This window comes from Lissotriton vulgaris, chromosome 5, assembly GCF_964263255.1.
Source record: "Lissotriton vulgaris chromosome 5, aLisVul1.2, whole genome shotgun sequence".
NCBI lineage: Eukaryota > Metazoa > Chordata > Amphibia > Caudata > Salamandridae > Lissotriton > Lissotriton vulgaris.
In genome coordinates, this window is record NC_141693.1 from 920,565,420 (window position 1) to 920,591,765 (window position 26,346).

A 26,346-nucleotide genomic window follows, 5' to 3' on the forward strand; every position below is an offset into this window, starting at 1 on the left:
GTGTGATTTAAAATGTTTTTTGTTACTGTTCTTACATTTTCACCTTGATTGATCAATGGGTGGTTACCTTAAAATTTGGATTGTTCTGGGTGGTGTGTCTTTTAGTATGATTATGTATTAATGTTTGCCCAGACCTTGCAACTGTATTTCTCAGATTTCACTTTAAATTGACAAATGTCAGCAGGTAGGCCTCATTTAGGCCTATTGTCATTTTCATCTCACATATTAGCACCTACACCAATAGTTTCATGAGTCATCATTAGCTTAAGTTGCCTATAGTACGTAAGGCTCATTTAGGACCTTTCTTGTTCTCTCATTAGAAGTTGAAACACATTTAGTTTTTAAGTTCACAACTGTAGGTAGGCCTTATTTAGCCTTAAGTTGTCCGAAGTAGGCCCATTTAGGCCCCTTGCTGTTTTCATTCAACACATAAGTCCCTACATCACTAGATTTCACCAGTTATCATTAGAAGTTGAGGGACATTTAGTTTGAGGATGCTTTGGTTAGTTTCTTTCGTTATCAGATCCAATCTCAGATATGTTTTAGCATTCAAGTCAAGGGTGCTTTGATTTGTTTTTAGGTTTCTATTCCCTACAATTGAGTTTCAGGTGGAATTTTCTTGAGTTGTCATTGTTTTTAGGGAGTTTTTTAGGTTTTGATTTGTTGATAGATTGTGTTGATGTTTGTTTATTTAGATGTTATTGTTTGTCAGATGTTCGCAAGATAAGGATCTAAGGGTGGATGGCAGAGATATTGAGCAGTGATATAGATCTTAATCTTGTTCACATCTAGGATAGATATTTTTAGCCTATGTTGGATAGATTATGTTGATGTTTGTTTATCTAGATGTTGTTGTTTATAAGATGCTCGCAAGATAAGGATCTAGGGTGCAATGTTATGGCAGGGTTTTTGGCTTTATTTAGCAGTGATAATAGATCATTATTCTTGCTCGCATCTAGTATAGGCATTCTTAGCCTGTGTTGGCCCTTTTAAGCCCTTTTTCCAGACCTAGAAGAGGATAGCTGCTTAATATGCCTTTATTCTTGACTTTAACCTGTCTATTGCCTATTGGCTTTGACATATTAGACATATTGGTATGGTTTATGTAGGTATTCTGACAGAGCTAAGGAGCATTTCACCCCTTTCAGGCCTAAAGCTAGAGAGACTCCATCTTGATGGAAGCAGAGAGGCTTTTTAGGGCAAAAGCAATGTTTATAGTTATAACTGTTGTTCGCCCTAAGCGGACCGGAGAGAACCGGCCAGAGCTGAATCTAATCAGGAATTGTTCCCGGGCTCAGTCTCTAGACGAAACAAGCAGACTGGTCACTGTGGGAGCGTCTAGCGCAAGGAGCCTGGTGCATGGGATTGGTGGGAAGAAGCTGCTGGCTGGAACTTTCCATGAGGAAACAGCATTCTATATTTGTGAAGTGCAGAGGCGGAGTCAGTCAGTCAAGCAGAGGGGAGTCGAGGAGAGAGTCCAGCAGAGAGGAGAGCAGTGGAGTGGAGTTGGCAGAGAGAGAGAGAGGGTTCAATCTGGAGAAGAGCTGAGTTGAATAGTGAGCTGGAACTGAAGGAAGCAGTCAGAAGCAGTTGCTTATCAGGAGGAGGTGTGAATAGCTGGAGTCTGAAGTAATGCCTTTTAGAAGAGATAGAGGAGAGCTCGTGGATTAACCTATGGGAGCAGATGGAATTGGACATTGGCGCAGAGATAGAACGAATAAGATAGTGGAATGAACGGTGATCAGAGCGGCAGGAACCATTAAGAGTGAAGACGCAAGGTGGAGAGACAGTTCGTGTGGGGGAGAGAAGTCCAGAGACAGAGCGATCAGCGCAGAGGTGTACCCAAGAGTGCAGGAGAGAGAGAGAGCATGAGATGAGCCAAGGCACAGACGAGAGAGGAACCCAGATGACAGCTAGAACAAGACTTCACACTAATCAGGTGATATTGTTTTCATCACATTAGCTACACTTAATCTTTTCCCTTTTAGCGGAGTGTTCCTGTTATGTGTAATCTTTTCTCTCTTAAGTGGTGTGTTCTACCTATAGCCTTTGTCAGATATGTATTAATGTTTATATTACTGTAATAAATGACCCCCAGTTTATAACAAACTGGTGTGTAGCCCCTATTCTTGTTCACTGAAGGTAAATGAAGCTCCTAGGTGAGCACTAGATGCGTGAATGGATGAGTAATCCCAATCAGGTAAGTGGTGATCACATAAATAGGGAGTGAGTGGACCTTTGATGCCAAGAGCAGGTAATACACAATAATCTGGACCCATATTCAAAGTTATTATTGTAGTTTCATCCCGAGTAGACAGCTGAGATAATATCCCAATATATATATATATATGTATAGGTGTTCATAGGAATGTGGTCGTCGTTGATATGCGGCGTTAATGAGAGCACTGGGGGGTCGAACCAGTGTGGATACCCACAAGATTGTGGCTTGAGTAAATGAGAGCACTAGGTAGTGGAACTAGTGTGTAAGTTTCGCAGGATCGCGAACGGTTTGGAAAAGGGAGCATTGGGTTCTGCAGGCCCGTGTGTAGACGCACCAGATTGTGTGTCAGATCTGCCCTAGGGTAGAACGGTCTGGGTCAGGGTGGCCGCGAGACCAACTGATGTGAATAAGTGTGGTGTAGGGTATGGATATCCCTAGTAATCAGTGAGTATTCTTAGTATCCCTATAGATTTAGTGGTGTTCTTAATAATATGAGCTTGTATATTGCGAGTTCCCTATCCTCAGGTAGGTACCAGGTGCCTGGATATAGAGGAGTCCTGAGGACGGAAGGTGAGTACGTTTTGGCTGGGTCACAGGGGCCCCTGGGGGCTGATCCCATCTAAACAGAAAATCCAGCCATTACAGACGTTCAAGCACAGAGGTTTCTGGTAGATATGTATCTATGAATCTATCTATTAGTAATACTTATTATCGTTTTTCACCTAATATACCACCTAGTAGTCATAGTTGCAGTAGCTAGTTTACACTTAAGGTCCTGAAGAAAGCTGGGGTAATTCCCCGCTAGCTGAAACATGTCGACCAATCTGCACTGCGCCATGAGGTAGTCTTACTACCAGGCGTGTTTTTAAACCTTGACACATAGATTTCTGAATACACGTTCCGTCAGTATCTGTGTAGCCAATTTTATTCACCACTACCACTTAAGCACTGCACATTTTTAAGTCCACTCCATGGTAAACATCATGGCTGGATTCTGACACCCTTTCCCACACCGGCACTGAATGGCTTGATGTAGGTTGGTTTGATCAGCAATTCCCACGTGACGTAAACTCCACCGTAAGGGTGGTCTTATGGATCTTGTACCAGCCATGCGGTTTCCAATATTTTCCAACGGCATTGGTTCGCTCGTGCATCCTGTGGTTTCATAGTCACTGGTTTAGGTACACACCATTTCCAGACCTGTTCTGCTCTATTGTTGTTTTGTATTCTGATAATAGGGGTGTGAGCAGACAGGTCATTAAATATATTCCCCTTGACCCTCCACAACGTTTGTTTTTTGTATTTAGAGCAACTTTTCAGTTGCGGGTCTATGTAAATTGGTTGCGAACAAATTTTATTTGCACCTTTATAGCTCACCCAAATTAATTGTGTGTGTCGCCCTTGTCAGCCCGGGTACTGCCGCTATCCCTCTTTTAAGACACTTTTACAACATCCACAGTACTTTGTACATGTGCATTAACTTTAGGATATCTACTGTCCAAACATACAACTCCTCATGAGGTCGAGTGGCGCTTCATCATAGAGTGACTTTTGTTGGGCCACACGCCCACAAGATTAATAACGACCTTGCTTCGTAATAATTTGTACTTTTCCTTCCATATGTATTTCGGTGTGGATTGGAAGATCTTTGCAGAATAAGTTATCTCAGCAAAAAAAAAAAACTTGTTTTGGACGCAATGTATACATTACCACGGCGAGAGTGAACAGCATTTTTCAAGTTTGCATGCTATAACATGACCACCTGTCCTGTAGTTAATTGGTGACTCGGATTTGCTAACATACTTTTGCTGACTACAAGCTCAGAAAAGCGCTTTTTGCCGGGCGCATGCTCGTGGGATTAGTGTCTCCGGGTGTGTTTATGCGCGCAAGCCCAGAGGAAGATACTAGTTCAATTAAATATACCATTCTAGTAGCAGGCGCACAAAAGTAAAAAGTTTTTATTTCACCAGCGGTTTATCATACAAACTTGTTTCAAAAATAATGAACTGTCTCCAAACCTACACCGGGACTGTCCTAATATGTGCGCATGTGCGACATAGTAGTGTCTGCTTCCGCGTCTGTTCGGTTCAGTGAACGCCCCTTCTACCTCCGTGTTTATCCATCGGCGGTTATTTAAGCATGAAAGGCGGTTCCACATTCACCTCCACTTCCGCTCGGCCAACGACCAGGGGCACCGACGGACAGGTGAGTGTCCAGTTGGACTCTCTTCGTTTCCGCAGTTCCGTCAGATTTGTTAATACCAGTCAGCTAGAGCTGACTACACACCATCAGAGGTGGCTGGGATGGGTCTGTAGTGCTGACACGTTGTGTCACAAGAGGAGACTCTGTTGTTTAGCATTCTTTGACAGTGAATTACTTTTCCCACCTATACCCTTCCTCTGACTGGGTTGGATAGTATCCTATGTTCTATACAACTGAATGAAAACCTTATATTAGACTACCTAGAGGCACTTCTTTTTGCCTGTACTCTCAAATATTCAGACTTTGTTATATGAGGTTAGACATTAAACATGTTATGTGTCATATAGGATGGAGTGTGTGGTTGTTGCCTTGACAGACGGGCTCCTCCATACGGTTTTTGAGTTATGTGTGTAGAGCAATTGGCTTGGGCATGGTAGAGCTTCTCACTGTTCACTTTTTCTACACCATAGAGCGGGGCCTCATACTCCCGAGCGGTTGCCGGGTGAGGTGAGGTCTTCACCCACACAAGGCTGGGTGAGTATCACTGGGAGGAAATGCCTCAAAGTGATTAAGCTATTATGCTTTTTCTATACATGCAGAATGTCAAATATTCATGCAGGTGTGTTTTACCTTACGGTCTCTCTGGACGCTTATGGTGATGTATGCGTGAACTAGTGTTGTTGTACAATTATCTTTGTTTTTTGACAGGGAGAAGACTTTCTTCTTTCCCGCCAGTGGACGTTCAAGCACAGAGGTTTCTGGTAGATATGTATCTATGAATCTATCTATTAGTAATACTTATTATCGTTTTTCACCTAATATACCACCTAGTAGTCATAGTTGCAATAGCTAGTTTACACTTAAGGTCCTGAAGAAAGCTGGGGTAATTCCCCGCTAGCTGAAACATGTCGACCAATCTGCACTGCGCCATGAGGTAGTCTTACTACCAGGCGTGTTTTTAAACCTTGACACATAGATTTCTGAATACACGTTCCGTCAGTATCTGTGTAGCCAATTTTATTCACCACTACCACTTAAGCACTGCACATTATTAAGTCCACTCCATGGTAAACATCATGGCTGGATTCTGACACCCTTTCCCACACCGGCACTGAATGGCTTGATGTGGGTTGGTTTGATCAGCAATTCCCACGTGACGTAAACTCCACCGTAAGGGTGGTCTGATGGATCTTGTACCAGCCATGCGGTTTCCAATATTTTCCAACGGCATTGGTTCGCTCGTGCATCCTGTGGTTTCATAGTCACTGGTTTAGGTACACACCATTTCCAGACCTGTTCTGCTCTATTGTTGTTTTGTATTCTGATAATAGGGGTGTGAGCAGACAGGTCATTAAATATATTCCCCTTGACCCTCCACAACGTTTGTTTTTTGTGATGAGCAGAGGGCCAATATTTGGGCATATCTGTTGCAATGATTGTGTCTTCTGTGAAAAAAAGGGGTGACTTAAAATTTTATTTAAGCAGTGGTCCGCTAAGGCAGAGGAGTGTCACACCACTGCTATCTGAGCAGCTCAAAGGGAATAATAAAATGATAATAACACAATGGAATTATATTATTGTTCTGTATGGGTTAAGGTGGGGGCGTGGCAGGGCTGGCCAGATCCATAGTTGGCCGGCAAAATAGTCATGCGCTATTTGCATGTACTTCACCAGGGTGTATTGCACAGCCTGGGTGGAAAAGATGCACATCATCCCAGCCCCGGTCTGAGTGTAGAAGCACAGCACTCAGACCAATCATGACGCCGCTGTCATACTGGTGACAGCAACGTCGTGATTGGCTAGAGGAATCTAGGAGCCTGTGTGATTCCAGCTCTTCCCAACCACCCTCAATCATTAGCAGCCACCACTGGAATGAAGCTCAGCCACTTGCGATCCTTAGGGCACAGTCCAGTCTATGCCAGTCTCATTTTCGGCATTAAAAAAAACGCACTATCCTCTTATTATTATGTAAAAAGATTAAACATGGATTGACGTTAGACTCCGATATATTTGTCCCTGTGAAAATAAAGTTTGTTCAATACACCATTATTTAGTATGTAAAAGTGGTGGAAATAGTATGACTTGCTTTCATTTAATACTGAAAAGGTTCTGTAATCTAGAGACTACAATAGAACAGGTGTCATGAAGTGTACCAGACGTTTTCCCCCATTTGTGTGCTCCCAGTGAATTATATAAGGGGTTGTTGATGCTATTCTTTTCTGAACTCTTTCTATATGACATATTATGCAGAGGGAAAATTGGTAATAATAAAAAACACAAAATGTGTGTTTCCTCATTTGCATTGCAGTTGGCTCCATGCAGGCAAGGGAATGTATTTGCCTGTATAACTACATTTACAATCTAACTCATATGCACCGGTAAAATGCTACCAATTGCTGGGCTAACTGTTCTTCAACAAGAAGCTACTGCACAGTGTGAACAGCCCTCAAGGGAACTGTTGTGTAGTTGCTACTAATTCGTAGGATCTGTCCATTTGTTTGGACAACATAAACTAGGGGCTTGGTGCAAAGACTGATTCCGGACACCCTTGCAGAACATGTTGGCCAATAGGCTAGTGCCTCTAGTCTCACAGTAACACTGTGAGCTCCCCAGACCTTACCAGTGAGCGAATGGTTTCTGGCAACCACTGAACATGAAAACTCTAACCCCTCAGGGAACGTCAAAACAGTACAGAACCTTTCGCCCAGTCGCTCGTGCTTACTTATTCTCAGAGAGGTATACAGAGAATACACAGTGGATGTTTTCGATATATTTATTGAACTAACATTATTCTTGTATAACATACATGTGCTGCAATGATTAAAAGATAGAAGCAGGTAAAAGAGATTACAAGCCTCAAAAGAGTAGATAGTAGATATAGTTCTACCATGGTGCTAAAACAATGTATATATGCAGGCATATAAAACAAGGATGTAATTAAGTGTACTCCTACTAAGCGAACCCTACTCTGAGTGTACCTAGAGTGTGTGCAGGTGTGGAGCCAAGAATCCCCTCAAGTGATGATCCAACCCCATTACCTGATGGGAGAGAATGAAGGACCCCATCTTGGTCACAAACTGGTCACCCCTCACAAGATGTCAGACCGCTGAGTGATGAATTGGAGGAGAAGTGTGGCTCAGGGGTTAGAGGCGGCAGACCCGGAAGCTGAGATCGGCCCTGGACCAGGGTTCAATTCCCCGCCTCGGCGGGTCTTGGGCTCAAAAATTCCACGGACTCGATAATTCTCGCTCCGGTGCCTTCTCAACTCAGGGGTTCACACTCTGCGACTCTGGGCAATAGCTTGCTTAATCTCCACAACGGCCCCTCGCGGCGGGATGCCTGGCTTTCACCTTGTGGATACCCTGCTGGGGTTATCTCACAGGGGAATACCAGGACGGGTTCCCTAAGCAAGCGCCGGGAAACCCTTTGTGGGTAGCTGTGCGCTATATAAGCTCAAATACATTTACATTTACATTTACATTCAAGGATCCTCGGTGTCAGCTGAAGTGCCTCCTCTCCTAATCTATAGGAACAGTAGCAGTGGTGGTGGGAGTAGCTGCGGGGCGGTGACGTAGGGAAGGGGCAGGGTAGTAATCTATGGTTTACAGAGGATTACAGGTAAATAAACATGTAAATAAATAAAACGAATTTCGTTGCGAGCACTGCATCGCATTTAAGAATGCAGTGAGATCAACAAAATTCTTTTATTCATTTATATGTTTACTTACCTGTTATCCTCCGTAATCCATAGATTACTACCCCCCACTCTGCCCCTCCCCCTCCCCACATCACCAACCCGCAGCTACTCCCTTCACCAACCGCTACTGTATGGGAAAGCTCATGTTTTTGTAATAGAAAGCAGACATGTGATGTGCATATAGATTAGTGATGTGATGGATATGTAGATAGCCCTGTCGCCCCGTGGATGATGATAGAGATGACATTTGTACATACTAAGAGAAAAGACCTTGTACATGATGGTCAGGGCATTGTGATAATGTTGTGCAAAGCTAGATGTGTAAATAAGTTTAGTTTCAGGGAAACTAATCCAACATTGTCGCACACACAAATATGTGCAAAAGTTACTGCTTATCAATTGGACAATGTAAGAACTAATCTGCTTTGCTATATGGGCCTACCTTGGGAATATAACAGAACCCTTTGTTAGAGAGTCCCAAAAATCCCTCAAGACCTGAAATGCGAGTAGCTCCTTTGTCTCATGCAAGGGATGAACAGGGATGTCCCTGCAGAGACACTGAGGCTGCAACAGGCACTTTGCTGGTATTGAAGACTCGAAAGAGGACGTCGACAGCCCTTCAGGTTTAGGTGAAGAGCTTGACTGCACCCATATTAATGGGATGCTGCAAGGCCACCCTCAAGAGTAATGGAGTCACCTGATCAGAAACCTGAAGAGAATGGTAAACTGTTGCTCTGTTTTTCGGTGTCTGTAGCTTATGTGCAAACACCTATTTACAGTTGAAAGTTACCTTTTTTTGTTAATCTGTGTCAGAAAGTTGCTTACTAATAGGGTGGATGATATTACCTCACAAGTAATAATACCACTATTATTGTTAGGTCCAATAAAGTATTCAGTAATTTAAAAAACAGCTTAGCCCCTGTTAGCCAAGGCACATAGCAGAAATGCTTAACCTAAAAAAAATTGTAAAACATTTAAAAGTACCAAAGCAGTTAAAAAGTAAAAAATAGAACACAATCAAAAATTTTACTATAATTTATAAAAATATGGATATTTTAATGAACAAAATGACAGCAAAACAACAAGAATCTAATAAGGGGAACCGAGACATAAATTATGAAAGTTTCAAATAAAATTAGCACGAAAAAGTGCAAAGCCCAACTGCAGGTAACTTGTCAAGACTGGGACAAGGTTAAGGATTCAAGACAACCACGATGGAGCAAGGGTTGAATACGAGGGTCAGGTCAGTCCTGGTAAAAGAGTTACCTTCTTACTCAGAAATTATCTGAGACTGTAGAGTCCGCAAGGCAACAGGCTGGATCTAAGGACAGAGTCGCTAACAATGGAATGTTCAAGAACGAAGTCTCAGTGACGAAGGCGGGTAAAGCTTAGAGAAGAAAAAGTCCATAGTTCGCACCCAGGGACCCATTAGCGTCATTCAATTGCTTCTTGGCATCAGGTCAATAAATATTTTTCCGTCTGGATTTAACTCATTTCTGGAAGTCAAACTTAATCAGAGGGACATAGCTGTAGGCTGATGTCAAACTGAAGATGGTTTGACATCAATGGATACATCATTAAGCCCTCTGAATCAGATTTGCTGTTGCAGATAAAAATGGAGCAACAGCTACACAGAAGTGTTTCCCAGTGACAAAGCACCCGTGGCGGGTCAGCTTGGCCACGGCCTTCAGATGTTTAATGTTACCCAACTCAATGGTATTCATTTTATTGACCTCAGATGAATGAAAAGCTGAGTAGACCCGCCAGGATTTGAACCTATGACCATGAGGATGAACACAGACGCCTGCTTTGGACACATTAGTCCACTGAACCACCAGACCTGACTACAGTCCTTGAAAATGTTTTTAAGGCCCACATTTTAGGGTTGGCCAGGACAAGTAAATGTATGCACTAGTTAAGGGTTCCAGTATCTCAGTAACATCACTTGGTAGTCAGGACTTACTCAACAGAAGCCAACAGCAGGGTCTATTGCAGATCCAGATGAAACTGGTCAGCTAGGCTCCTTCTGAAATGTAGGTTTGTTGTAGCTTTTGTGTCCTTCTAGCTTAACGCAAGATCAATCAATGGATTCTTAAAGTCCACTTTGTTGTCCTGGATACACGTGAGAGTAGGTTCATCCATCCTTTAGGGTTTACCTTACAGGTCTCAACTGCAGGTGCTGTCCCTTTCTCACTGCTCCATCAGGATTCAAGCAAGCCGGGCCGAAGACGGCTGAAATGCCAGAAACCGGTCCCCGGTAGCTTGTCTCCTTTCTGGTGAAGAATTGGCTTGGTAGTTTAGTCTGCCCTGTTCCCATGATGCACTGGGCCAGGGACAGACTGATTTGCATATAGCCAGGTTCTGAACTGGGATGGGGCAGTGAGATAAATAATGGTGATGGATCAAGCCCTGATCTTTGGACTGGGTAAGAGTGGTCTGGTTAATTCAGACACTCTGTTCATCACCACCCCCTTTTCTGAATCGTTTTTGGCCACTATAGGTGTGGCAGGGTATACTCAGACATGAGTCCCTTTCTCACTGCTCCATCAGGATTCAAGCAAGCCGGGCCGAAGACGGCTGAAATGCCAGAAACCGGTCCCCGGTAGCTTGTCTCCTTTCTGGTGAAGAATTGGCTTGGTAGTTTAGTCTGCCCTGTTCCCATGATGCACTGGGCCAGGGACAGACTGATTTGCATATAGCCAGGTTCTGAGCTGGGATGGGGCAGTGAGATAAATAACGGTGATGGATCAAGCCCTGATCTTTGGACTGGGTAAGAGTGGTCTGCTTAATTCAGACACTCTGTTCATCACCACCCCCTTTTCTGAATCGTTTTTGGCCACTATAGGTGTGGCAGGGTATACTCAGACATGAGTCCCTTTCTCACTGCTCCATCAGGATTCAAGCAAGCCGGGCCGAAGACGGCTGAAATGCCAGAAACCGGTCCCCGGTAGCTTGTCTCCTTTCTGGTGAAGAATTGGCTTGGTAGTTTAGTCTGCCCTGTTCCCATGATGCACTGGGCCAGGGACAGACTGATTTGCATATAGCCAGGTTCTGAGCTGGGATGGGGCAGTGAGATAAATAACGGTGATGGATCAAGCCCTGATCTTTGGACTGGGTAAGAGTGGTCTGCTTAATTCAGACACTCTGTTCATCACCACCCCCTTTTCTGAATCGTTTTTGGCCACTATAGGTGTGGCAGGGTATACTCAGACATGAGTCCCTTTCTCACTGCTCCATCAGGATTCAAGCAAGCCGGGCCGAAGACGGCTGAAATTAAGCATGGGCGAATATTGCGAATCTCGCGTTCGCGAATTTTGCGGATTTGCCAACTCGCAATCCGCAAAATCCGCGAATTCCCGCGAATTTGCGGATTTTTTTTTTTTGTGTTCGCCCGTGTTTCTGCCAGTTCGCGAGGGTTTTTACAATTTCGCAATTTGCGAACTTACCTGTCGGGTCGCAAGTTTTGCGAACTTGTTGTTTCTACGTGTCCAGCCTGTTTGGGACACTCTTCTTCATCACTGCCACTCTCTGTCACCACTGCCACTCTCTGACTACTCATGCCACCCTCTGGCCCACCCATGCCACCCTCTGTTTCATCACCACACCCTCTGGTTGTCCAGTGTACATTATTTTCGGCAAAGCAAAGCACACCTTCCCTGCCTCAAGTGACCTGAATTAATTTGGGGCTGATTAATGTGTCACAGAATATTTTTTTAGCTGGCACCTGCTTCCTTAGTGCGCCCTGATTAGTGATCTTTTGCACTTGCTAAGTGCTTTCATTGTTGCAAAATTAGTTACAACACCTGCCCTGCCCCAACTGACAATAATGAATTAGGGGCTGATTAATGGATTTTAACTTCCAGCCTGGCTCTTGCTTGTCTCCCTTAGCTGTAATTCAGGACCTTTGTGGCATATGTGTAACTATTCTGAGGTTCAGAGCAGGGTCACATAATAGTTGCAACTGGCAACTGAACTCTGGAGGGGCCCCTCAGGAAGCACTACAGGAAATGGCTACTAATGATGAGCCTGAACTTTTGAACCTGGTAAGTAGTTTCAGTTTTGCTAAGATCGTATTTCTGCAATTTAGCACTTATTCGCGGGGCGCGAAGTTGTACTGGGAAGCCGCGAACTCACGCGAACAGTGCGAGCAGTGCGAGCAAAATCCGCTGCTCGCGGATTTGCGGATTTTGCGGGAGATTCGCGAATCTCGCGGATTGCGAATTTCCCGAAAATCCGCAAAATCCGCGAGCGAAACGGATTTTCCGCCCATGCTTAGCTGAAATGCCAGAAACCGGTCCCCGGTAGCTTGTCTCCTTTCTGGTGAAGAATTGGCTTGGTAGTTTAGTCTGCCCTGTTCCCATGATGCACTGGGCCAGGGACAGACTGATTTGCATATAGCCAGGTTCTGAGCTGGGATGGGGCAGTGAGATAAATAACGGTGATGGATCAAGCCCTGATCTTTGGACTGGGTAAGAGTGGTCTGCTTAATTCAGACACTCTGTTCATCACCACCCCCTTTTCTGAATCGTTTTTGGCCACTATAGGTGTGGCAGGGTATACTCAGACACGAGTCCCTTTCTCACTGCTCCATCAGGATTCAAGCAAGCTGGGCCGAAGAGGGCTGAAATGCCAGAAACCGGTCCCCGGTAGCTTGTCTCCTTTCTGGTGAAGAATTGGCTTGGTAGTTTAGTCTGCCCTGTTCCCATGATGCACTGGGCCAGGGACAGACTGATTTGCATATAGCCAGGTTCTGAACTGGGATGGGGCAGTGAGATAAATAACGGTGATGGATCAAGCCCTGATCTTTGGACTGGGTAAGAGTGGTCTGCTTAATTCAGACACTCTGTTCATCACCACCCCCTTTTCTGAATCGTTTTTGGCCACTATAGGTGTGGCAGGGTATACTCAGACATGAGTCCCTTTCTCACTGCTCCATCAGGATTCAAGCAAGCCGGGCCGAAGACGGCTGAAATGCCAGAAACCGGTCCCCGGTAGCTTGTCTCCTTTCTGGTGAAGAATTGGCTTGGTAGTTTAGTCTGCCCTGTTCCCATGATGCACTGGGCCAGGGACAGACTGATTTGCATATAGCTAGGTTCTGAGCTGAGATGGGGCAGTGAGATAAATAACGGTGATGGATCAAGCCCTGATCTTTGGACTGGGTAAGAGTGGTCTGCTTAATTCAGACACTCTGTTCATCACCACCCCCTTTTCTGAATCGTCCTTCATCTGTCTAACACAGGTCTAGCAGTGTTCTGAGAAATTTGCTCATGTGTGCCTCTTTTATGCCTCGCACTGCCTTGGGGGTGGGGGCTGGCCCCTAGGTATCCACTTTTGCAGAGGTTTTCTTATGCCCTACTCCAAACAATCTGCATTAGCCTCTCTAATTAAGTCCAACATGTCAGAACTGTTTCTCTTGTTTGTAGAGCTCTTGTGTCCACCATAGTGGTGTGTCAAAGACAAATGAGCACACCTTTCCTTGTGGTCATTGAAAAATTGTTCTGAGGACAGCTCCTCTCCTTCTGGGTTTGGTGCCTGGCTGTGTAGAAGGACAATGGAGGAGACAAGCCCAGGTGTGGGCTACATCTGCCTATGACAAGGCATTTAAGCATAATTAAGGGCCTGATTTATATCTTGATATTATGAATGCTCCATCGCAAGACTTAACCCGATTTATGTGTGTAGACCTTTGGTTTAATCACAACGGATACTACTCCCTCTCTGCCGTGATTAAACTCCTCTGATGGCCCACCATGGTAAGGGCCTTCGGAGTTTCACCTCTAATTCCACCCACTTAATTTAGATGGATTGATATTAGAGCACAATTTTTACTGACAACAACTGCCAGGAAACCCCTGGTGGTAACGGGCAGTGAAAACTACAAAAAGATCCCCTCACCATGGGAGAGAGCTCCCATGATGAGAGGAACACCTTCCTTTTTATTTTCAAAAAGACATTCCCGCTTTTGACTTAGTGGTCATTTCTTAATTTGTCGAGCGGAGATGCAGTCAAGGCAACTGACTAAATTACTCTATTGCCCTGACTGCCAAACCTCTGTCCGTCCAAATTAAAAATCAGCCCTGTGAGTTCCTTGGCACTACCCAGATGGTCATTCACCAGAGGAACAGAACACCTGCCAAGACTCAAGCCCTTTGTTTCAGCTCTGAGGGCCAATTTACAGCTAATAAAGGAGTTATTCAGCTCCTGGGTGATAGTTGGAAGCTCAGGCAAATGGGCTTCTAGAGGCTTTAGACAGGCTAAAGGGAATTTTAATAAGTACCTTTGTTATAAATCCGACCTTGCTAATTAATTGGATTTGTAATACATATTTTAAAAAGTCTAAGAGGGAACCTTTTATCTGGCTCCTAGGTGTAGATAACTTATTAACTTTGATATAGTATCCTAGGGCTTTCTCATGGAACAGCAAACTCTGTTACAGTGAAAATAGCTGTTTAGGCCTTTCCACTGTATGGAAATGTTTAAAATTAATCTTTTACATGTCCTACTTCTAACTACCACTTAGCCTACATTATGGACATTTAGGGCCTAATTAGGGGAGACTTGTTAATATTTAAAAGGAGGGGTTAGGCCTTTAAAATTGGGTTATTTTGACATATTGAGTTCATAGTTTATTCCTGTACAATCAAGTTACTGATGAAAGGCCTGCAGTCATGTTTTGCATTATCACTTTAGTTGTTACACAACATGTGCTGCAGTCCACTGGTGACATTTAACTTACCGGCCCCACATACACTATGTACCATATACTATGGATTTACAGCTATATTAAATGTGCCATTAAGGTATATATCCCATTCTCACATGTTTCAGGGTTAAAAGCACATGCAGAGTCCCAGTTGACAGAGTGAAAGAAAAACAGCAGCATTCATCCAGAAATATGGGGGGGTGTATGCCAAAACCAGGCATTTTCTTACACATCCCCTTGCTGTATCAAGAAAGGAGCCACATTCCAGGGCAATAACTCTAATATTAATACAGACCTCTGTCTGTTTTTCAGTCACACTGGTAATTTCTTACATCTTATCATTAGTATCTATTTAGGGATTCTTATATATGGTCTACAAATATGCGGGTAGATTCATAGTGGCACTCTTCATAGTTTCTTACAATGGTGTACACAATGTGGACCCTTCCACATGGTAAATGTCATTCAGGGTCCTTGGACCCAATTGTTCACCTTCAAAAATTAAATAGGGCCACATTTCCATCTACATAATGTGTAATACAGATAGAGTTTACACAAGCATCTGCATGCTCTGTGGGTACACAACTAATTACTACTTTCACCCTTTGCTGAAGGGTGAGATGTCTCTGACACGGGAGGCACATTTCCCTGAACATCAAGCTCCATTTAAAGCAGTGTATTTATGTTATTCTGGGTAGAATGCTATAGTAAAGATATTTTTCATATGTGGCCCTGAGCATGCACTTTATAGGAAACGTATCCTTATATAAGTTATATACTTAGAAAAACTGAGGGGCAGATGTACAAAGCATTTTAGTGGGTGCAAATGCCCCGTTACATTGTTTTCAACAGTTGAAATGCATTTTGCTATTTAGTAATCCAGTTTTAGGAGTCAGAAAAGGTTTTCCGTCCCGTAAAATGAGATTCTGAATGGATAGTGATTTGGTATATGAAAATGACATTACTCGCCATCTGTTCCAAATACTTAATGAATATCATATCTATCAATGTGTTTTGGCCAAGGTCCAGTTACAAAAAATTTAAATTTTACAGATTCCCATGGTGTGGTGATAATCCATTAGCAAAAGTGAAGAGGGCCTTTTATGACCCTTATCTTTTCATGAATGATAATGAAATGGTCCATAGGACCACTCCCAATCTTCCAACAAAAAAAGTTTTCTTTATTGGAAGGCAATACCGCAGGCCTGGTGATCTGCTCACTCCGGCAGGCCAGCATCCCTGTGGTACTGCTGTTGTAATGTTACGTACCATTGATAAGAATGTTCCAAGGGATACAGCTTGCCTGCTTCCTGAAAGAAAGGATTTTAGTCACTCCAGGGCAAAGTGTGAGATACCACTTGACTTAAGCCTGAAGAGGAGGATGCTGTGTGATATGGTATCACATGCGGCCGATAGATCGAGTAAAATCAACACAGCCTTCCTACCCCTGTCAGCAATCATTTTAAGTGAGTCTGTAATCTCTAGGAGTGCAGAATCAGTGGAATGTTTAGGTCAGAAACCAGATTGTTGGGGGTGGAGGATATTAGCATCCTCAATAAATCTTGTTAATTCTTTATGGACACATTTTTCAGTGATTTTTCCTAGAAAGGGAAGAAGTGATATGGGTCTTAGGTTGGAAAAGACCGATGAATCAATGTTAGGCTTCTTTTTCAGAGGTTTTACTATTGCTAACTTCCAATCTTCTGGCACAGTCCCTGAACTTAGAGTAGTTAACAATCTGATTGACAATTGGATTGACTATATCAATAATCTGGTGAAGAATTGAGGGGGGACAGGCATCTAAAAGGGAACCCAATTTTCATGTCATGATGGCTTTGCATGTTTGGTCCAATGAAAGAGCTTCAAATGAACAGATAGAATATTTGGTGGTATAATTTCCATTTTCGTGCTCTAAGATGGCGTGCGTCGAGGGGGCAGTGTCTATAATAAAACATTTTGAATGTTCATGATCTTTTCTTCAAAGCAACATGACATTTGGTTACAGAGCTTTTGTGATGGAGGAATATCTTTCTATAGGTCTTTAGGAAGTACTTGCACCATGAATGGCGACCATCCTCGCAAATAGCCCATGGCATGACTAACAGTGGGGGCAGCTTATTTATGGCAGTAATCGAAACACCTTTTTATCTGTCCCTCAAAGTGGGGAGAATGCCTATTGACTCTCTCTAATACAATCAATTTAGTCTGTTGTGACTACGTTCCTCCTCATTCTACCTTAATGTGAGTAGTGCTTTGATTTATGCGGCTTGACTGCCCCCCTTTAAACTATGAGTGCCAGGTTGGGATGTATGTCATTACAACGCATGCTTTTACAACGCATGCCATTATGACGCACCTTTTGCAATGCAAGTCGTTACAACGACTTGCGTTGGGGGGCACTGGATAGTGAATAGTTTAATTTACTATTCCAACTCCAGTCCCCGTAGATAGTAGGGAAGGTGTTGGATAGTAAATAAACTATTCCCTATCCTAGAGCGCCCTCCAGCGCAATTCGTTCTAATGACTTGCTTTGTAAAAGTTGCGTCGTAATGGTAGTGCATTGTAAAAGTTGCGTTGTAAAGGATGTTTCCCGCCAGGTTGGTATGGTACTTCATGGTGGTAAAAATGGTCTAGCTTCCATTGCATAACCCATGAACTGCTCTTGCTTACTTCTTTCTCTGCAGATGCAATTGCAACCAGGTGTTGTGTGCCTTGTCTGGAATCATTTCCTATTCAATAAAAAAGGAAAATGTATTTGCGTCTCTGTTTCTTGAATGAAGCCAATTCCATATATCATCTTGTGTCATACAACAGAAACCTTGGTAAAGAACTGTGGTCAACAGAATGGAAACTTAAAGTGACCTTCAAAAAGAAGATAGGTGTTGGATTCCGCCCAGCTTGTCTCACACCACGGAAGCGAGGATGGCCCCAGTCCTCTGCCCCTATACGGACCGTAATACGCCCATTATTACAAAGCGTAAGTACAGCCAGGACAAAGGGAGAAGGTGGGAGTAATAAAAAAAAAGAGAAATCCCAAGACTCTTTCTGCACCCTATCCAGAAAGCAAAAGCTAGGCAACAGCCTTGTTTGGCAGGAGGCTGACTGGGCGGAATAGAAACAAGGATTTGCAATGCAATAGGTATTTGATTTGTAAAAGTTAAAACTGTTGGAGTTATAAATTCTATATTTTTTATTTATACTGTTGGGTTTGCAGCGAAGTGATAATTTAATTTTAAAAAGTGCACACAATACTATATTATTAGAATTAGTTGGGGCATTATAGAGTTGGGAGGGTGGAGGGAACAAAGACAGGAAGAGGAGAAAGCCGGACAGCCAGTTAGGGGTAGGGGAGGATCCGTTACATAGAACAGAAGGTCCACCAGTAGTTGTGAGACCTAGCATTTCGCTTTCGGCCTGGCTGCCCAGCACAGGAAAGGGAGAGAAGAAAATTGGGTGAGAGGTGCCGAAGAAAAGAAAGGTGTGGCCACCATTGCTAAAGATGAAGGTGGCTGACAGGGGACCCGACAGCGGGGTGCAGTGCAGCATACCAAAAACTTACAAAATTGACAAATAGAGTTTGGAGATCCACGCCAAAGAAAAGAAAGGCGCAGCTGCTATTGTTAAAGATGAAGGTGGCCGACAGGGGGCACAACAGTGGCATACTGCGCTGCTTAGCAAAAGCATACAATATTTAAAAAATAGAGTTTTGCAAACCGTGCTGAATAAAAGAAAAGTGCACCATCATTGTTAAAGATGAAGGTGGTGTGCCTTGCTGCTTAAAGGTAGGTTGTGTGCAGCATCATTCCTGACCCCAGGGCAGTGGAAGCAGGAGAGCTTGTCGTGCCTGCAACAGCAGCTAGGAGAGAGTCCTTGATAAAACAGTGCTCACAGACTGTAAATAAAACATACCGAGTAACAATGCATGTTACAGGTGCAGTCCTCATGGGAGAGTACAAAAGGAGAAAAGGCCGTACTAACGAGGGACTACTAAACTTATTGACCAATCAAAAGCCACCATTTACAAAGGACAGTAAAGAGAGCAAATAGAAAAGATGGGCGAAAAATTGGCAGAGTTTCAAGTCCATCCCGAATACTGCATGCTTTGAAGGGATAGCTCAAGTGCTGCCTTGGCGAGACCTAAAAAACATAAAATTATGGAACTTCATCCCCTCTCATGAAAACCACAGAGAATGTGTGCCCTTTAAATGCTAATTTACAAAAATGTGAGCAACTCCTACTATATGATGAGCTTTGTGGTGTTGATTCCCTTCAAGGTTTTAGAGTCAAGTTTGAATTATTGGAGCCACATTGACTGAATTAGAATAATGTTATCGATAGTAGCCACAAACAATAAAAATGTACATGTGTGAATTAAGTAAAGTACAATGACATTTATACATAGAAAAAAGTGTCCAGAGCTTGTGGTTACAAGAAGTGCAGCATAGATGGCTTACCTCTGTGCACATACAAAGGCAGAATAGCAAGTAATACATTGTTCAGTCTTTCCACTTCAGGAGCGCTGCACATAAACATATGTAATACTCAGGATAATGTGTTTAGAAAATTATTGTGCAAGACCGCTCCAGAAAACAAATGTAAAACAAAACTTAAGTTATCAGAAAAAATGCCTAAATATTATGGAGGGAGGCTACCAGGAAGGTCTACAAGGTCCAGTGCACAAGCAGAAAAACACAACAGTTGTGATTTACTTTGGATAATTGAAAGTGCCAAGCTGATTGTGAAGAATAAAAATGATATTACTTGCAGAAAATAGTGAAGAAATGCTGCCTCTGGCTCAAAGGAATGCACTTCCACTAAGCTTAAATGAAATGCTTTTGAATAGACACACCAGGATCATATTTGCAAAAAAAGTTGGAGCGCAGACCTGAGACAAATTTGGCAGCGCAGCGCTCTATTATGAAAACGCAGGGATGCGCCATATTCACAAGAATACAGCACACTCCTGTGTTTATCCCAGTGCAGGCACAAAAAAAGCTGCCTAGCACAAGCGCAGGCACCCTGCGGCCATATGCGAGGGTGCCTGCACTTCAGGGATGATTGTTTATGTGCAGAAAGGGACACCTTTCTGCACATAAACAATCAATAATGGCAATTTGCTTTTTCAATGTTTTCTGCAGAATGCAGCACGTTTAGAAAGAACAAAAAAACAAGGAGAACTTAATCATTCCTCCTCGTATCGCCATTCTAATGACTGGTATTCCATGGTATTTGTTGTACTCGCAGTCTCAGCCTTGTAAATCTGGGACATCATCAAAAAGCAGTGGGTTTTGTGGTGGTACCGTCACAGCAATACCCATTAAATGCCCCTTTGCTGCAGAGGACTGCGGCGGAAAGGGGCATATTTACAAGGTGGCATTGAGCCAGGCTAAGTGGTTAGCGACACCTTGCAAATATGTAAAATGGCACCGCACTACCGGAGCATCAAAAGATGTGATGCTCCGGTGGCGATAGTGGCTTGTAAATATGCCCCCCAGTTGGCATACACTAATCGCAGGAGCCTTACGTAAATTGGATGGTAGCAAAATGCTTAAGGGCTTTGCTGGCAGAAAAGGAGGCAAAATGCTTAAGGGATTTGCTGACAGAAAAGGAGGCGGAAAACAGCTATTAATGGATGTTATATACGGAAGCATAGACCAGGCCTGGAGGACATAGACATAGTGACCACCACTGTCAGCATTCCAATCAGCTATGTTTCTGGGCGCAAAATAGCGTGGATTGTATGACATAAAAACCAGGCTCAACATGGCGGCGAACCCTTGAACCCTTAGCTTTTGCCGTTAATGGGGCCACGCCCTAGACGTGCTAGGCACGCGGCCACACTAGGCTTCATAATTGATAAACATTTTAATGAGCAGTATTGTGTCATGCACTTCCGCTAAATGAAAACAAATGATGTTTACAATAAACTACCATTCCAGAGTAAGCTACGATGACCTGAGCTTCTGTGTCGCTCACGTTCAAATGCGCATTACTGAAGTCAACAAGCATTTAAGGCCCTAGAAAGACTTTGCCTCGCCATTAAAGCAAGAGAAATGAGTCACGATTGCTCTAACACGACCGGCACGGATATTTTTCTACAGTCAATAAGTGAGAATAAAACTGGAGTCCTAAAGATTGAAAATAATCACTGAGTCACACGCACAGCATGAAACCGTTCAACCAAGACCGGCTGTGTATTTAATGGATTAGTATTTTAGTTTTATTCTACTGAGTATTAAACTATAGATACAGGGAAAATCAACGAAAATACCATATTTATAAAAGTTCAAGCAAAAGAGACGGTTGCAGCAATACACTTCATTAAAACAAAAGAGAGTGTTTTCATGTGTTAATTGGATCTGGTTAGCCGGCAGTTATTAACCAATGATTTGATAGAAATATATTTTGTGTAGGTAGTGACTGAATGTAAGCATTACACCCTTTATTTTATTACGCTGTGTCTGCAGAGTAAAAACTCTGACCGAAGTATGCTTCTTCCATCATTATTCACTAATTTGGCAAGGTTTGAGTAATAGGTGAAACCTTGCTAGAACATATGGGGCCTTATTTATGAAAAGTGACGCATCGCTGCGTGAAAACAGCGATGCGTCACTTTTCACTGCGCACTCCCTGCGACACCAATGATGCGTCATATTTAATGTATGACGCATCATGTCGCAAAGAGTTACAGATACGTCAGTATTTCTGACGTATCTGTAAGCACAAAAGTGACGCATTGCTGGAGTGTGTCACAAAAGTGACGCAACTCCAGCAATGCGTCCTTTCACATGGGGAAAGCCCCATGTGAAAGGGCTTGTGTCAGTCTTACGCCTGCTGTGAGGCAGGCGCAAGATTTTGACGCAACAGCGTCCTAAAAGTGACGCAGTGAAATCTCATAGATTTCACTGCGTCACAATTACGAGGCTTTTTGCGGGGGAACGCTCCCTCTGCATACATTATACCTGACGCAGGTATAATGTGGCGCAGGGGTTTAAAAAGTGACGCATCTACCTAGATGCGTCACTTTTTAAATATGGCGTAACAAGGCGCATGTTTTATGCCGCCGATGCGTCACAAAAAGTGACGCATCAGCAGCGCAAAACTGACGCAAGGCCTCATAAATGAGGCCCATGGTTTTGTAGTTCAACACTGAAATTCTTTTCTTCAGATCACATTTTGTTTGCCCTAAAGATAAGAATAGTAGTGTTGATTTTTCGAATTGTTTTCTATTTAGAAATCAATTTGAAAATCAGTTATATCTCCCAATTTTATCAAGAACTTTATCTGTTCCAGGATGTAATATTTAGATTAGAAAACAAGTTTAAGCTATTTTCTACTGATGGGGCCAGGTTCCCTTTTCTGAATATACTCTGGAACCACTGGTCGATAGACCGTTAGTACCTGCTTAGAAGTGTAGAGGGGAATAACTTGTTACATCAGATTCACCATCCCAATAGTTCATAACTCAGAAGAATCACAGACTCCAGGTTCTGGGTTAGTTGATTTATTACAAGGCCAAAAAAACTGAACATACATACAGTTCAAGATGAGATTTAAAAAATACATCGGAACTAATAAAAATCAAAACCTACGGGCAAAGTTCAGTCTTTGTGGCAAGCTAAGAATGCAAATTCTAAGTTCAGAATACAGGCAATGAGTGCACCAACGTCAATATTAGACTTCATTTTAGGTTTATACGAAAAAAGCATTAGTCCATCCCTACACTACTACTAACATGACATCCCTACTTAGCATCCCCCAAGCAAGTTTAGGAAAAGCTGTCAGCGCGTGAAGACTTCCTAAGAAGTGCACTCATGTTGAATGGGTTATGTAGCATAAAGCTACAGAGATCATTCTAAGATGCTAGTTCTCTCTCCATCAAATCTCCTCTCTTCTCCTTACTGAACTACCTGGACACTGTCCCTAACTTCAATACCAAATCCTAGAACATGCCTATTTCACATCATCCGATCGCCTCATCCATCTGGACACCTCCATATGGGTGATTTTCCCTTTGGTTTCGATACTCCCAGCCTCTGGCTCAATGACCTTGATTCCCAGGCCTTCTCCAGTTAGAAAGAACACTGTCCCACATTATCTGTACTGCTCGTCCAAATGTATCCTCTCCTCTCTAAGCCTAGCTCCTAAAACAAAAGCGTTATTCTAACTAACAAAGATAAATTTCCCCACCTGCAACAGAAACGTGAGGAAAGAAAAAGATTCCACGCACTAATGAACATTACGAACAACCGATTTTTGAGAGCCAGAGAAATGCACGAGGCCTACTAGAAATCGGCTAACATAAGAACCAAAATGGAACTTCATTAAACACGCATACACATGAACATTGATATTGTGCACATTTAAATCAATGCAATACATTTCAGTAAACTAATTCTCATTAGTCATTTATGAGCGAACATTAGAATGTTCCCCATTTAGAACACAATTACCAAGTTAATTTCTCCACATGACATGAAATATCTCTATCACTTCAGTTTTCACGTTATTACATTTCACATTCTAATCACCAAATATTAACACGACAAAAGAAAAAATGCAGGTGCAAACTACTAATGATTCTAATTCACCCCTGCAAATGAAAGAGCACAATCGTGCTCTATCAGTCCCCCATCTCTAATGACAAATGTCATCACAACCAATCATAATTTCCTTTAGAAAGAACCAACCGAAACAGAAGTTATAGCCAGTCTTCCCTGTTGAAATCATTCTAGGCTTTTGAGATTCTCATAGTGACTGTCCTGCAGTCTCTCACTTCTCCTCTCACGTTGTCTAAGAGAATTCTCAGACTGTCATGCCTTATTCCGCTTATAAGCTCTTATCACTCCAATTAAAAGAATCACTCAAACCCAGTGGCGGTTTGCAGAAGGAGTGCTGTGGGGCGGTGCGGCGGGGGGGGGGAGGGGGGGGGGGGGGTAGTGGACTCGGACATACGACGGACATGAGTAAAGTAAGTAATTAAATAAATAAAACTAGTTAATTTGCGCTCGCTGCATCACCGAGTTTTAAAGATACAAAGATTTTCTATTTTTATAAATTGGTGATGGATTTTTATTGTGTTGTGTCTTTTACTTATATACTTTTTTGGTGGTAGTAAATGCTTTACACACCTGTACCCTAAGTTAAGCCTGACTGCTCATCTGCCAAGCTACCAAGCATTGAACAAGGATTCATTTTTTGAGACTTGACAGGACCTTATTTTTGATTGTGACATTATTACTAGCTGTAGGTACCTCTCTTCACCAACTAATAAACCACCTTTAGACAGTCAGAACTAACCTGTCACTTTTATCAGTAGGTAAATGCTCCCTTGAGAGCAGTATTGGAGTGCCAATGAAAGAGTAGTCTTTTTAGTGGTTTGATCATGGAAGAAGATGAGACTCTACATATTTTGTACTCACTTCAGGGTCCAGGCTGACCACAGACCTCTTCAGTGGCTAGGGCATATGAGAGGGGAGAATCAAAACTGTCGAGCTTGTCCATGTCCATAGAGGGTATCAAATGTATAGTGGAATACAGACCTGGAACTGATCATGCTAATACAGATGGACTATCCAGGTTCTTCTACATGATGAACTACCAAGGGAATAGTTAAATTGCTCCGCACCTAATATGAGAAAGTCTTCCTTTTTGGTTGGTCAATTCAATTTCTTTGGCTTGTAGCTGCTGTTTTTTTTCCTTTGTGCACTGAGACACTCTTATCAATGCTGAAGTGCATGTGCTCCGACCTCTAAAACATGGGTAAAATGGCTTATTCTTAAGTGACTTACTTAAATTGCCTCTATGTCTCTAGTATATGGCATAGATAATGAACCCAGGGCCTGAAAGTTAAACACTAAGGGGGACATTTACAAAAGATTTATGCTGCACTGCGTTGCACCACAGGGAGGGAACAGGAGAGCACCATATCTTTAGAGTTATGGCTCTATCCTTCGCTTTCCCTTGTGCTGGCACTGATTACAGATGCTGTGCGCCACGCATTCACCTTAGGGCCATAGCGCTAGGGTATGTGCATTAGTCTAGTATAGGATGAATGTCCTTCCTGTACAAAATACGATGCCTGGACATGATGCAAAGTTTTTCCCACTTTGTATGCATGCTGCACAGTGTATCATGCTTGCAAAGTCAGAAAAGGTAGTAGAAATGAATGTATTTCTCTTTCCTTACGCCTGCTTGAAAGGGGCGCAGCTTTCTCACACTAAAACCAATCTTCTTTATTTAGTAAATTGGGTTTAGCATGAGATACCTTGGGTGGTTGCATGGGAACGCCCATGGTCCACCCTTGGTACGCCCCCATGGCGCAAAGTAATGGGAAACAGCCATATGCACTGCTTCACATTACTTTTCCATTATTTCCAGTTTGGCGCTGAAATGTAAATAGGGAAAAAAAGATTTTGAGCCAATTTGCGCCACTTTTGTGACACGAACATGGCGCAAAATCTTAGTATATCTCCCCACTAGGCTTTGACCGCAGCACCTATTCTCTCATCCACTGAGTGGGCCATGAAACCAAGGCTTGAGGCTACCATGGTTAGCCTGACAGCAGTAGTTTGAACACTGCTACACAGACCTGTAAAAATGTCCTTTTGACAGGTAGAAAAACCAGATTTGAAATATTAAATAAGTCATTCCTAAGCACACCTTGCTGCCCACAAGGTCAGGTGAATAATATTTTAGAGTGGAATATGTGTGACTTTAGAAATAGCATGTTCCACAATGACTTGCTCCAAAACCATATTGTTACTGGTCAAGCTGCAACTGGCACATAGGAAAAGTGAACGTATAAAGTACACAATTAAATCTATGACTTTCGACCTGTAACAGCTACAGACTCAATTTAAACACTTATTGTTATATTTCATACAAATCCAATCCAATGTTGAAGTTGACTTTGTAATAAATATATTGAAAATGTAACTTTAAATGAACTGCCTGAAGCTGCTGGAGGCTAATTTGCATTAGCTCTCTAACCAATGCCCAGTTTGTGGTTGGCCTGAATAAAGTGTGAAAAGTGCTTTTAGAGCAGGGACAATGGCCTGGGAGTGGGGAGTTTTTTTTCCCCTTGGAATGAAGTCCAGTTGTGGTGGGCCTATGAACTTATTTAATTTCAAAGGAGCCTGCCATCTCCCAAGTAAATGGTCTGAAACACCTGGAGAGGCGCCAGCCTTTGTCCCTTTATGCAGGTTGGCACCAAACCCTGTGGGAGAAAACATACCCCAAGAACTGGTTTTCAGTGTACTCCTGTGCTTATTTGGGCACCAAATGGAAGTTTGGAAACTTTTGAAAACTTTTCCTCCAGAGCTTCAACGGGGTCCACTGGAAAAATACATCAGATCGTCAGTTAAACATCGTCGGATTGGATTTCAGCTTCATCCTGCTCAAAGGTCTCAGAATCTCAGAAAAAAACAACTATGTCCCATTTTACAATGGGATTATAAAAAAATGCAGAGGGAAAGTTTAAAGCTCCAGAGCGTCAGTGAAACCAACCTCCTTCACACATCC